General features: G+C 40.6%; 1 long non-coding RNA gene across 1 annotated transcript in view; it reads left to right on the top strand.

Moving 5' to 3' along the window:
- Positions 1 to 13,482, top strand: part of LOC102166061 — an 85,475-nt gene that overhangs the window by 7,299 nt on the left and 64,694 nt on the right. Inside the window, exons 2-4 of the long non-coding RNA XR_002336665.1 lie at positions 3,433 to 3,504; positions 8,344 to 8,395; positions 9,288 to 9,333. This is a non-coding gene — a long non-coding RNA (uncharacterized LOC102166061). The remainder of the gene's footprint in view (positions 1 to 3,432; positions 3,505 to 8,343; positions 8,396 to 9,287; positions 9,334 to 13,482) is intronic.

Below are 13,482 nucleotides of genomic sequence, written 5' to 3'. Positions count from 1 at the left end.
ACCCACATCCTCATGGGTACTAGTCAGGTTCTTAGTGCATTGAGCCACAACGGGAACTCTGGTCTCTGATTTATTTTTAGAGTGGCTGGTGGAGGCAACATTTGGGGGAAATTCTCAGTTTCACTGGCTGAATGTGGTTTATTGAAATCATTGAAGCATAGATGATTGTTGGACCTTTACTCTTCCTCCCTTGTTTGGCATTTGCTCTGAACCGAGTCTTATTTGATATCTAGGGGCACCCAGAGACTTTGTTAGACACATCATTGACCTCTCCACCCTTGGATTGCTTCTCATCTAACTCTGCTTTCCTACAGTGTGGTCTCTTCCACACCAGTGGCCCGTCACCAGCAGCCAAATAATGAAGGCTCTATCAGAGAGGTTATGAGTATACCCACAGGATCATATATGTGTTTCTTCCTTTTTTAGATTATTATTTTTGCTATTATAGTTGATTTACATGGTTCTGTCAATTTCTGCTGTACAGAAAAGTGACCCAGTCATACATATATATACGTCCTTTTTCTCACATTATCTTCCATCATGTTCTATCACAAGTGACTAGATACAGTTCCCCGTGCTATACATCAGGATCTCATTGCTTATCCACTCCAAATGCAATAGTATGCATCTACTACCTCAAAATCTCAGCCCATCCCACTTCCTCCCCTCCCAGTTGGCAACCACAAGTCTGTTCTCCAAGTCCATGAGATTGTTTCTTTTCTGTAGAAAGGTTCATTTATGACATCTATTAGATTCCGAATATAGGTGATGTCATATGGTATTTGTCTTTCTCTTTTCTATTCACTCAGTACAAGAGTGTCTAGTTCCATCTGTGTTGCTGCAAATGACATCATTTTGTTCTTTTTTATAGCTCAGTAGTATTCCATTGTGTAAATATATCACATCTTCTTAATCCATTCATCTGTTGATTGACATTTAGGTTGTTTCCGTGTCTTGGATATTGTGAATAGTGCTGCAGTGAACATGGGGGTGACATGTGTCTTTTTCAATGAAAGTTTTGTCAGGAGTGGGATTGCTGGATCACATGGTAGTTCTATATTTAGTTTTCTGAAGAACCGCCATACTGTTCTTCATAGTGGTTGTACCAATTTACATTCCCACCAACAGTGTAGGAGGGTTCCCCTTCCTCCACACCCTTTACAGCATCTGGTGTTTGTAGACTTGTTAATGATGGCCATTCTGACTGGTGTGAGATGGTACCTCATAATAGTTTCTATTTGCATTTCTCTAATAATCAGTGATGTTGAGCATTTTTTCATGTGCCTGTTGGCCATCTATATATCTTCTTTGGAGAAATGTCTGTTCGGGTCTTCTGCCAACTTTTCAATGGGGTCGTTGGTTTTTTTTGCCATTGAGTTGTATTAGTTTGAATATTTTAGAGATTAAATCCTTGTCACTTGCATCATTTGAAACTATTTTCTCCCATTCTGTAAGTTGTATTTTTCTTTTTTTTTTTTTTATGGTTTCCTTTGCTGTGCAAAAGCTTTTATGTTTGATTAGGTCTGATTGGTTTATTTTTGTTTTTATTTCTGTTGCCTTGGGAGACTGACCTAAGAAAACATTTGCATGGTTGATGTCAGAGAATGTTTTGCCTATGTTCTCTTCTAGGAGCTTTATGGTATCTTGTCTTATGTTTCAGTCTTTAAGCCATTTTGAATTTATTTTTGTGCATGGTGTGAGGTTGTATTCTAGTTTCATTGATTTATATGCAGCTGTCCAGTTTTCCAAGCATCATTTGCTGAAAAGACTGTCTTTTTTCCCATTTTATATTCTTGCCTCCTTTGTTGAAGATTAATTGACCGTAGATGTCTGGGTTTATTTTTGGATTCTCTATTCTGTTCCATTGGTCTGTATGTCTGTTTTGGTCTGGGTCTTTTATGGTTCCATATAAATTTTTGGATTGTTTGTTCTAGTTCTGTGAAAAATGTCATGGGTAATTTGATAGGGATTGCACTGAATCTGTAGATTGCTTTGGGCAGCATGGCCATTTTAACAATATTGATTCTTCCAATCCAGGAGCATGGAATATCTTTCCAGTTCTTTGACTCTTCTTTAACTCACATGTGTTTTTAAGTTTTACAAGAGTACAATGGTTTAAGTGCAGTTACTCAAGTTTACCTTCTCTGTCCACTTGACTTCCTCTCCATCACAATGTGTCAGATGCCATCTGATTGATAGGCATATTTTTGATCTGACTAAGAGGAAGTCAAATTGGGGATCCAGGTAGTGTGGTGGGATAGCTTTATGTAGTTGCGGCCCCTTTCATAACCACCTGGGTGCACATGGCTTCTGTGACTACTCCTGCTGCTTTGGATGGCTCACAGCGTGGATGGTGAGCCATGGTGAGGGCCAGAGGTCCTTAGGATGTGAGCCAGTCCTTTGGCACTCATGACAGAAAGTACAGGGGTAGTGGAGTGAAAAAGATTTTGAAGCAAGATTCGAGAAACTCAACTGTGGAAAATTCTTACCTTTAGCAGACATAAAACTGCAAGCAGAAGACTGATGCCTAGCCAAATATTTCTCTCTGCTCTAGAATATGCTTGATTATGCTGACTATCCAATTATAAACTCACTATATATGTGAATAGCATGGGATAGGTTTTATCAGAATTCTCATGCTTGTAGGGCATAGGCTGTAGGCTCTACCACAAGAATGTGTGAGAAGATGCATGTTTTCAGCGTCCCATTCTGGATCTTATCTTATTGTATCATTGCATCTTGTCCCAGCAAACTTGATGGTTTTAGGGGAAAAGATGTGCAAAGTTGCCACCAAAGCTTGAGAAACACCCTGAGAAACGTGTTCTTTTGACAAAACTCTCACATATTCATCAATAAGCCACAGAATGCAGTGAAAGAGGAATTCAATTATCCAGTTATCTAACTCAGTGCAATATTGAAGCATTTGAATTGTTCTCATGTATGTCTTAATTTCTGAATAATTTTTTTCCGGCATTACTGTTCATACACAAATTCAGATATGAGAGGAAAGATGTATCTGTACTAAAAGTCAAAAGTGAAAATGGAAAGAAAATATTTGCGGTATCTTTTTAAAAAATTATAACTTGTGTAATTCCTTTCCTCATTCTTAATACATATTGTTTTTGTTTTTTTGGTTATTTTGTCCTTTTCTAGGGCCGCACCTGCCGCATATGGAGGTTCCCAAGCTAGGGGTCGAATCGGAGCTGTAGCCGCCAGCCTATGCCATAGCCACAGCAATGCAGGATCCGAACTGCGTCTGAGACCTACACCACAGCTCACGGCCACGCCAGATTCCCCAACCCACTGAGCGAGGCCAGGGATCAAACCTGAAACCTCATGGTTCCTAGTCAGATTCGTTAACCACTGAGCCATAACGGGAACTCCTACATATTGATTTTTGTGTTGAATTTTGTGTTTTATTTTCCTTGAAAGGGACACACCATGTTTATAAGCCTCAGGCCCTGTAAAACCTGGATTTGCTCTGCTCCATACCTTCACTCTCAGGTGGGTGTATTCAGTAGCTGCTGGGGGTTCATGTGTAGAGGGAAGCAGCATGCTGTAGTGAAAGGAGAAAACCTGATCCTGCCATCTACATGCTGTGTGGTTTCAGCAAGTTTCTTAGCCTCTCTGAACTTTAGTTTCCTCAGCCCTAAAATTTGGATGATCCTACTTCACAGAATTATTGTAAGACCTAAAGGAACACTTAGCATAGTGCCGGGCATATGATCAGCACTCAATATTACTTCCCTTTTCCCCTCCCTCTCTCTTGAATGGTTCACAGGTTTACCTTAGGTCAGGGACCCAGGGGAGGAAATATTTTATCTTTTGAAAATGAATTTTGATAAAAGGGTATTAAAAAGAGAGCTGGGGTTTCCCCTGTGACGCTTGTCTTTAACAAGCCCTAAACAAGATGAATCACGATGGGATTTTCTATAAAGCAAAGAATCAAGTGCTTTCATCAATTGTGTAGAGCATTGCGCCAAAAGTTCCAATTCTCCCCCCCCCCGGCCCTGCCCCACATACCCCTACACATACAATGACATGCATTTGGTATGGCTCAAGGATTAGATAATTCTGAATTAATGAATTTTTTTCTTCATCTGTCAATCAAAAAATGTTGATAAGCAAAGCCCCAAGCCGTGGGCTATATTTTCATGAACCTCAGGAATCTGGGAACAGGGGCTGGCCATTTGTGTGCTGTCCTCATGAGCAAACAGCTTTTTGTGAGGCATACCCTGGAACAAATAGTCCAACCTTGCTGATGGATTTGCTTCAGTCCCATGCAGGCAGACATAGTGTGGTGGGGGTTGGGAAGTGGAAACACGAAATTCACTAAATACTGAATTAGGGTCTCTCAGGGTCTGAGTTAGTCCACAGAGCCAACGGGGCTAACGAGGCTAGACTATGAACTCTTCTTCAAGGGAGAGATCCAAGAATACTGTTTTTTTTTTTCCTTTCAGATCCTACCAGGGCTAGTATATAGCAGGTGTTCATAAGTATCTATCGAATTGATTTAGAGTCTATCTACATACCATAGGAGTAAAAAGAAAGACTTTTAAAATGTCCAGAGGGTTTCGCTTTTTAAAAGAAAACTACAACTTGTGACTAATAAGCATGATTATTACATCCTTGTTATGACGTTTTAGGAAAAGGGGAATGTTTTTCAAATGGGAAGTCAGACAGTCTACTTCACACACTTTGCTGATAAGCTGTTTCTTCTCGGTGTGAAAGAAATCAAATGTAAGCAAGTCCAGGGACCTCTGAGAGGTTAGCATACTTGCAGAGACCAGGCAGTCACAAGTAGACTGTCACCTGCGTGAAGACCATTGCGGACTCTAACCCGCAGGCAGCTAGAAAGAGAACTTGTTCTGAGACTACCTCTGTCCCCTTGTACCTGGCACACATGACTGATTTCCTTCTTCCTCCCTCCTCCCTCTCTCTTTCTTTCTTTTTTTTCTTTCCTTTCTTTTGCCAGTCCCTCGGTATATGGAAGTTCCCAAGCTAGAGATTGAATCTGAGCCGCAGCATTCACCTGTGCCAACACCAGATCCTGAATCCACTGCTGGGGATTGAGTATGCACCTCAGCAGCAACTGGAGCCACTGCAGAGACAACACCAGATCCTTAAACCACTGTGCCACAGCAGGAACTCCCACATGACTGATTTCTAATGAAGAGGAATCGTTGGTGAAGAGTCTATGTAATATGTGTCCTACATTTACCCTCTAATCGTTTAAAAAACCTGGGTGCACGTGGCTTATCCATATATTTTATTTGAAGCTCTCTTGGTTAATTTTCCTGCTCTCTAAACAACTGAGTGAACTAAACTCACTTAAGAGTTGTCAAGGTGAACCCACTTAATCTGGTTGACGTCTTGGTGTCTGGATGAGATCTACATGGGAAGTAGTCTATTTGGCTGCTAACCCCCCGCCCCCACCCCCTGCCGCACATGTTTAAAAATATTCATCCATGCCCACTGTGTGCCAGGAGGGGTGCTGAAGACCAAGGATAGAGCAAGGCATGATCCTGTCCCTGATGCAGAGCACGTGATTGTGGCAGCCATGTCTCTTCTTATGGTATTAGAGGAGACCTGGCCCCGATCGTAAGCTTCCAGCAGTGTTTCCAGAGGTGGCTGGGCTTGCTCGTTCAAAGGACAACACATGCAGTTTCCCACCAACGCAAATGCCCCATTCATTGTCTTCTGGCCCACTTAAACCTTGATCTATTAATTCATCATGTAAAACAACAGAAAAAGTTTAAGGGAATGATAGTCTCAGCCGTATTTTAAATGCCAGCTCTCACGCGGAGTAGAATACTTAACAGAAGTTAATTGCTAATATGAAGGTCCTTAATCACAACTACCCTTAACTGCAGCAGTTTTGCTTTGGACAGGGATTACTGGGAAAAGTTTTGATTCTGGTTGGAAACCAGCAAGGAAATAGTACTTACCTTATGTTGTCAATTTTTTAGTGCTGGCGTGTTGGGAGTCACTGAAATGTACTCTTTGCATGTGCAGAAACGTTAGTTGTTTCAGACTTTACCATGACTGGCTACAGCTAGTTGAATAAAATTCCTGCAGTTCATTCATTCTTCTCCTACCAGCAGGTGTCATTATGGAAATATGAAAATACTGTAAATTCCAAAGTTGTAGGAACTGGCTGTGAGAAACAGAAGTAGCACTTTGGATATTAAAAAAACAGCAAAAAGAAATCATTTGGTGCTAACCAAGCACAGCATGTTTAATTACTAATTTGGCAGTGTACTGCAGTTAGTAATGTAACTGACACAGGATTTCAAGGCACAAAATGCGTTATTTTAATTAGATTAAGCAAATATTTGTTAAAACCCACTCTAGGCTCATAGGAGTCTCAAAACAAAAGTACGTAATTCTTATCTTTAAGGAGCTGGCATTATATCTGGGAGAAAAGGATCCATTCATGAAATATTAGTGAATAGAATTAATCAGTCCTTTTTCAGCATGCCAGGTTAAAGTGCATAGATAGTAAAAGAAGCAAAACTTCTAGCTGGAGCAGCCGTGTGGTCTTGTTGATTCCTGGTTACTCAAAGAATGCCTTTTACATATTTAAGTAGAGAGGAGCTACAAAATTACTTGGTAACTTGATTCCTTCCTTTCCTGCTAACTGCTAACACCCATCTTTCTCCATACATCTAAAGGAGTAATTATAATAATTACATATGTGTTGGTTAACCAAGGATGTGGCGATTGGTTGTAATAGTTTGCTATTATGATCAAATCTTTCTAAAAACTAAGGTTAAACACTTCAAGTGGGCATTTTTACCAGGAGACTTAGGCCAGAAGCTGGGTGAGAGTATTAGTGTCCTAGGTAAGAAGCAATGCTCCATCTACTCTATTTCCCCTCGAGACTGTGAGTTCTTCCGAAGTATGGCACTTGTGGCATTCTTCTTTGCAGTCCTGCTACTCCAATTCTGTGTCCTACATGTTTACTGAATGGCTAGGTGAATGATAATATCACCAAAGGATAGGGTATAGGCCATCCTTCATGCATTATGTTGTTAGAATGTATATTGATATTAGACTAAGAAATCTTAGGAGTTCCCTGGTGGACTAGTGTTAAGGATCTGGCATTGCCACGGCTTCTGACCCAGGACTTTCCACATGCCATGGGCACAGCCAAAATACAAATAAAAAATTAAAAAAAAAAAAGAAATCTCAGGTGGAGTAATTCAGAAAACTGGATTGAAAAGTTGATAGCATAGATCCTAAAATTTTCTCCTTTGATTCCATTCGTCCACCCAGGAAATGCATCTCAAAAACTATTTCTGCGTACTGTATAAAGGACATTCTAATTCATCTAAATAGATGTGTTTAATTTTAGACCAAAGTGGTATATATTATTCTTTATTTCATAAAGTTTTCAGTGGCTGGTTTCTGTGGGTGTAATCAATCATTTTCAAGGAAGGCAGTGTGTTTGCTGTATTCTAACAAGTTCTTTTTATTGGAAGGCCATTATTAATTCACCAGCTTCCACGTGGTGAGATTGATGGTCTCAGCTTCCTCTGGTGGATGGAGCTAGCTATCTTTTTGCATTACCTAAATCTCCAGCTGTTTCCTGGACTCCCCATCTTGCTTTTCTCTTGTCTCCAAGTTAACGTGTCAAAGGGGGAAATCTTCAATTATAACTTGTAAACCACCTCCTCATTTTGGCCATCCCTTTTCTCTTAATGGTACCATCATTTCTTTCCAGTCCAAGGCTAAAAACTTTGAGCCTTTCTTTTTTGTTAAGTCCTTCCCCCATCCAATCCATCCTCAAATCAGTTATACTTCCTTTGCGATGCTCTGTTATAAGTTCTTTTCTTCCCTTCTTTTTCCATTACCAGGACTCCGGTTTAGACCCTGCATGGATGAAGTAGCCTCTTGCATCATCCTGTTAGCAGTTTCACCTCTTTTTTTTACCCCATGAATGACTGTAAACATTTTAGTTAGAATGGTTCGGATATCAGTACCAAGCCCAAACTCTTTATCGGTGTTGCCACGCTCCTCACGAGGTGCTATCCGAGAACCGCTCTAACTCAGATCTTGTACACTTGAAATGCTCTGCTCCAGTCATGTGGGAAAATGCAGTCTCCCAATCTATCCATTCTCTCTTTGGCTTCTAGATTTTTTTTTTTTTTTTGGTTCTGTAAAAATATGCATAACATACAAGTTACCATTCTAACAATTTTTAAGGGTACAGTTCAGTGGCATTAAATATATTCACATTTCCGTGCAACCATCACCACTATCCATCTGTAGAAGTTTCTAATCATCCTATGCTGAAACTATTCCCATTAAACAATAACTCTCGATTTTCCTTTCCTCCAGCCTCTGACAGCCACTATTCTACTTTCTGTCTTTATGAATTTGGCTACTCTAGGTAAGCAGAATTGTATAATATTTGTCCTTTTGTGCCTAGCTTATTTCACTTACTATGTCTTCAAGGTTCCTCTATGTTGTAGCATGTGTGTGAATTTTCTTCCTCTTTAAAGCTCAGTAGTGTTCCATTGCATGTATATGTTACATTTTATCTATTCACCCATCAAGAGACATTTGGATTGTTTTAACATATCCTACTAATTGCAAACAGATCAATCTTCCTACACCTTACTTTAGTCGTGTTACTTGACTACTCAGAAGTCTTCGATGAGTTCCTGCTCACAGATAGGATGAAGTGAAGCTTTCACCTACTGCTTTCCTCTCTCTGGGTCTGACCTATATCTGCAATATTATTGTCCATTATTAACCTTCAACACTTACTTATGAAACAAATGTTCTTTGAGTGTCTGGGTTATGTTGGGCCCTGAGATAAGTGCTGCTGATGTTGCAGTGAACAAAATAGACCCTGTGCCTCACCTCAGGGAACTGATTTCGGAGTTCAACGGTTCCTTTGTTCAAGCCAGAATGTTCTCTTTTGCCTCAGAAGCTGGCTACTTCACCCAACATGAAATCACCAAAAACTGTTTGGTGGATGGTGAATTCACCAAAATTTAATTCTCTAGTAATCATCTGGCTAAATGATGAACTTGCTGAAAAATTGAGGTCCACGCTCCCTCCCCTGCCCCCCATGTCACTACACTGGCCTGGAGCAACAGCTGTGACCAGTTGCCCTGTTTAAAGTATTTGTCAGCTAGTTGCTTAGTGAATTGGTCACTCATTGAATTAGTTATTAGGGGGCTAGTCATTTGGCAGATTTATTTCCAAATCTTCAAAAAAAATGTCTTTTCTCCCCTGTAGTCAATCATAGTGAAGCATTTCCTTCTATTTTCTAGGTGTGTCCTCTCTATTTGAAGTGTGATACCTTTTATAGCTCTGTTGGTGAGTATCCTGCGACTAGAACCGGTAACTGGCTGATTAATCATTAGAAGTTGGTTAAGGTGAAGAATCATAGAAAATGATGCAGACACGTCTTTAAAATAAAATATCTGGGAGTTCCCGCTGTGGCTTCGTGGTTAACGAATCTGACTAGGAACCATGAGGTTGCAGGTCTGGTTCCTAGCCTCACTCAGTGGGTTAAGGAGCCGGCGTTGCCGTGAGCTGTGATGTAGGTTGCAGACGTGCCTAGGATCCTGCGTTGCTGTGGCTCTGGCATAGGCCGGCGGCTGCAGCTCCAATTAGACTCCTAGCCTGGGAACTGCCATATGCCACAGGTGTGGCCCTAGAAAATAAAGTAAAATAAAATAAAATAAAATGAAATAAAAATAAATAAAATAAAATAAAATATCTGAATGATTCTATTAGCCAATCTTTTACTGTAGGGTGAGGCATTTTCTTTGAAAATGGGCCTGCTGATTATTCATATCATCTCTCTTACATAAACAATACTCAGAACAAATCACTTATGATTTCCAGTTTCAGTTTCTTTAAATAGGAGCAAGATCTGAAAGATACTTGTGATATGATGAGTGCAGAGTACTTGTGTATTTTTATTCTTCTTCCCTGTCATTAACAGTTGTATCACTCACAGCCAATTTGAGAGCAGATTGTATTAGCCACACATCTTTTTTTTTTTTCTTGTCTTTGCCATTTCTTGGGCCGCTCCCGCGGCATATGGAAGTTCCCAGGCTAAGGGTCTAATCCGAGCTGTAGCTGCCAGCCTTCACCAGAGACACAGCAACGCGGGATCCGAGCCGCGTCTGCAACCTCCACCACAGCTCACGGCAACGTCGGATCGTCAACCCACTGAGCAAGGGCAGGGATTGAACCTGCAACCTCATGGTTCCCAGTCAGATTCGTTAACCACTGTGCCATGATGGGAACTCCCTAGCCACACATCTTTATTGATCCTTTAAAATAATTTGATTTGCTTCTTTTTCAAATATAACTCTCTTTTCACATTTCATCAGATAAAACTAATATTTAACTGAATATATGATTACAATAAGTACAAGTGGCACAACTTTATTACCAGTGGCTCCTTGGAAAGACTATCATGCAATTGGTGGGAGGAGAAGGCTGCAGGCTTGTGAGAGAGGAGGCTGCTGGCCTTCTTGAGCACTAAGGACACAGAGAGCGCTGTGTCCTTTGTATGAAGAGGACTTTAGGGCAGGTTAAATCTGTAGTCTTTAGCGCAGGTAGGCTAGAAGGACTTCTACTGTATTTGTTCATTCTTGCAGACAAATGTATGTGCATGCTTACTAACTTATAAGGTAGGAAGGATCTATCAGAAACTGGTAGAGGAGTGCCCCTCGTGGCTCAGTGGTAATGAACCTGACTAGTATCCATGGGGATGCGGTTCAATCCCTGGCCTCACTCAGTGGGTTAAGTATATGGTGTTGTTGTGAGCTGTGGTGTAGGTCGCAGATGCAGCTCGGATCTGGTGTTGCTGTGCCTGTGGTTTAGGCCAGCAGCTGCAGCTCTGATTAGACCCCTAGTCTGAGAACATATGCTGTGCGTGAGGCTTTAAAGAGACAAAAAATAAATAAAGAAATAAAAAGACAAAAAAAAAGAGAAATTAATAGAATTTGTATAGTAAAACTGCACACAACTGGTAGATGTCCTTCAGGTTCAAATGCACAAATCCTTCATATTCAAATAACAGAAACAGGAAACTTTTACTTTTTTTTTTTTTTTTTTTTTCTTTTTGGCTATGCCCAAGTCATGTGGAAGTTCCTTGGCCAGGGATAGAACTCATGCCACAGCAGTGACCCGAGCCACAGCAATGACAGCACTGGATCTTTAACCTGCTAGGCCACCAGAGAGGTTCCTTTTATATTTTTTAACTTTTAGATTTGATGTTAATTTACACAGAGATCCAGCATGTGTGGGAACGAGGGCAGAGGATGATGAAGAGACAGGGTCTGAGGCCGACACAATTGACCACTCTGTGTGTAGAAGCATTTTTTCACGGATACCATCTCTGCTGGGACCCCCTCTGCCAAGTGTTGGAGCCCTCTCTGAGGGAGCCCCTCTCTGTACTTCATGTGTCTGCCCACCCACTCGCCCTTGTCCTCCCAAAAGAGTGCACATGTCACTCTGTCAGGGTCTCCTCCGCTTACTTCCGTGCGTGAGAAGGAATTGTGTTGAGGGGGGCGGTTGGAGGTCAGGTCTTGTGCCTCCGCAATGTGTCCACCAGAAATTCCTCAACATTTCTGACACTGGATGCTCCTTCCCAACTTTCTGAGGCAGGCTTCTTGTGTTTTTTTTTTATTCCATTTGTCATGAAATCCATATCTAAGCTCCTTTCCTCTTTACCTCAAATGCTGCACTTTAGAGTCTTGGATCAGGCTGCACAATGTCTTTTTTCTCTGCTATCATCGGATGATAAATAAACTATAGGTTTGAGTTAGGCCATCAGCCATCCTTTATTTCTCAGTATTAGTACCATTAAATTATCATTCCCATTCAGTTTCAAGGCAATGGAATAACAACAGTGGTAAGTTATTTTGTGCTGTGCTTAATTGTGTTACTGTGTTTTATTGCTTCATTTAATGAGATAAATAACAGAACTATTTGAGAGGGATGTTTTTCATACAAAACATTAACTGAGATAAGAAAGGAGTTGGCCTCTGCTTTCTGCTCACTCTTTCTGGGTACCTTTTTTTTTTTTTTTTTTGAAAATATATGATATAATTTTATTTTTTTATTTCCTAAAGTTTTATTGAAGTATAGTTGATTTATAATATTGTGATAATTTCTGTTGTACAACAAGTAATTTGGTTACATACATATACACATCCATTCTCTTTCAGATTCTTTTCCTACATAGATTATCACAGAACACAGAATATTGGGCAGAGTTCTCTGTGCTATATAGCAGGTCCCCGTTGGCCAGTCATTCCATATACTGCAGTGTGCATATACCAGTCCCAAACCCCCAGTCCATCCTTCTTTTCCAACTGTCCCCTTTGGTAACCATGAGTCTGTTTCTGTTCTGCAAATACATTCATTTGTATATATTTTTAGATTCCACATGTAAATATCATATGATGTTTGTCTTTTACCATCTGACTTACTTCCCTTAGTATGATAATCTCTAGGTCCATCCATGTTGCTGCAGATGGCGTTATTTCATTCCTTTTTTATGGCTAAGTAATAGTCTATTGTATATATGTAATCTGCTCTCAGCTTTGTCTCATGCCAGTACAGGTACATCAGGATGTTAGCTTATCAATGCTCACCATTAACTTTACTTTTCTTTTAATAAATATAGTTTTTGTCAGAAAAGGAAGATCAATAAACCATGTCAAGGAGAGCAAAGACCTTAGTCTTGGTCTTGAGGATGGCTATCAGAAAACAGTGGTGGGGTTTCTTTATCTTTTTTTTTTTTTTTTTTTTTTTTTTTTGTCTTTTTAGGACCACATCTGCGGTGTATGGAGGTTCCCAGGCTAGGGGTCGAATCGGAGCTGTTGCTGCTGGCCCACATCACAGCCACAGCCATGCCGATCTGAGCCATGTCTGTGACCTACACCACAGCTCATGGCAACACTGGATCTTTAACCCATTAAGAAAGGCCAGGGATCAAACCTGCACCCTTATGGATCCTAGTCAGGTTTGTTACCACGGAGCCACGACAGGAACTCCCGGATTTCCTTATCTTTTGATCTTGTTTTCTAACTGCCCAAATCTGCATTGTCATAGATGGGCACATCTTTTTCTTGATCAAGGAAAAGATGAGTTCTGTGGCTTTGGAATAATGATTTCTTCAATTGCTTAACTGCAGGCAGAATACTTTTTTTTTTTTTTTAAAGAAACGGCAGCTAGACTGCAAGCATATTTCTTCCTTTATAAGATGAAGTGGATCCTCAGTTAGCCTCACTTCATAGAACCCTTGCTTCTTGAAGTCTTATAGACTCTGTCCTCAATCTCTGGACTCAAAAGTATCTTGTAATACTGTAAATTACCCTCACTGGCTTCCCTTTCTTTTTTTTTTTTTTTTGTCTTTTTGCTATTTCTTTGGGCCGCTCCCGCGGCATATGGAGGTTCCCAGGCTAGGGGTCGAATCGGAGCTGTAGCCACTAGCCTACG

This window comes from Sus scrofa, chromosome 11 (genome assembly GCF_000003025.6).
Source record: "Sus scrofa isolate TJ Tabasco breed Duroc chromosome 11, Sscrofa11.1, whole genome shotgun sequence".
Lineage (NCBI taxonomy): Eukaryota > Metazoa > Chordata > Mammalia > Artiodactyla > Suidae > Sus > Sus scrofa.
The sequence above is the reverse complement of the archived record's forward strand: the minus strand, read 5'-3'. Positions and strand labels throughout refer to the sequence as shown.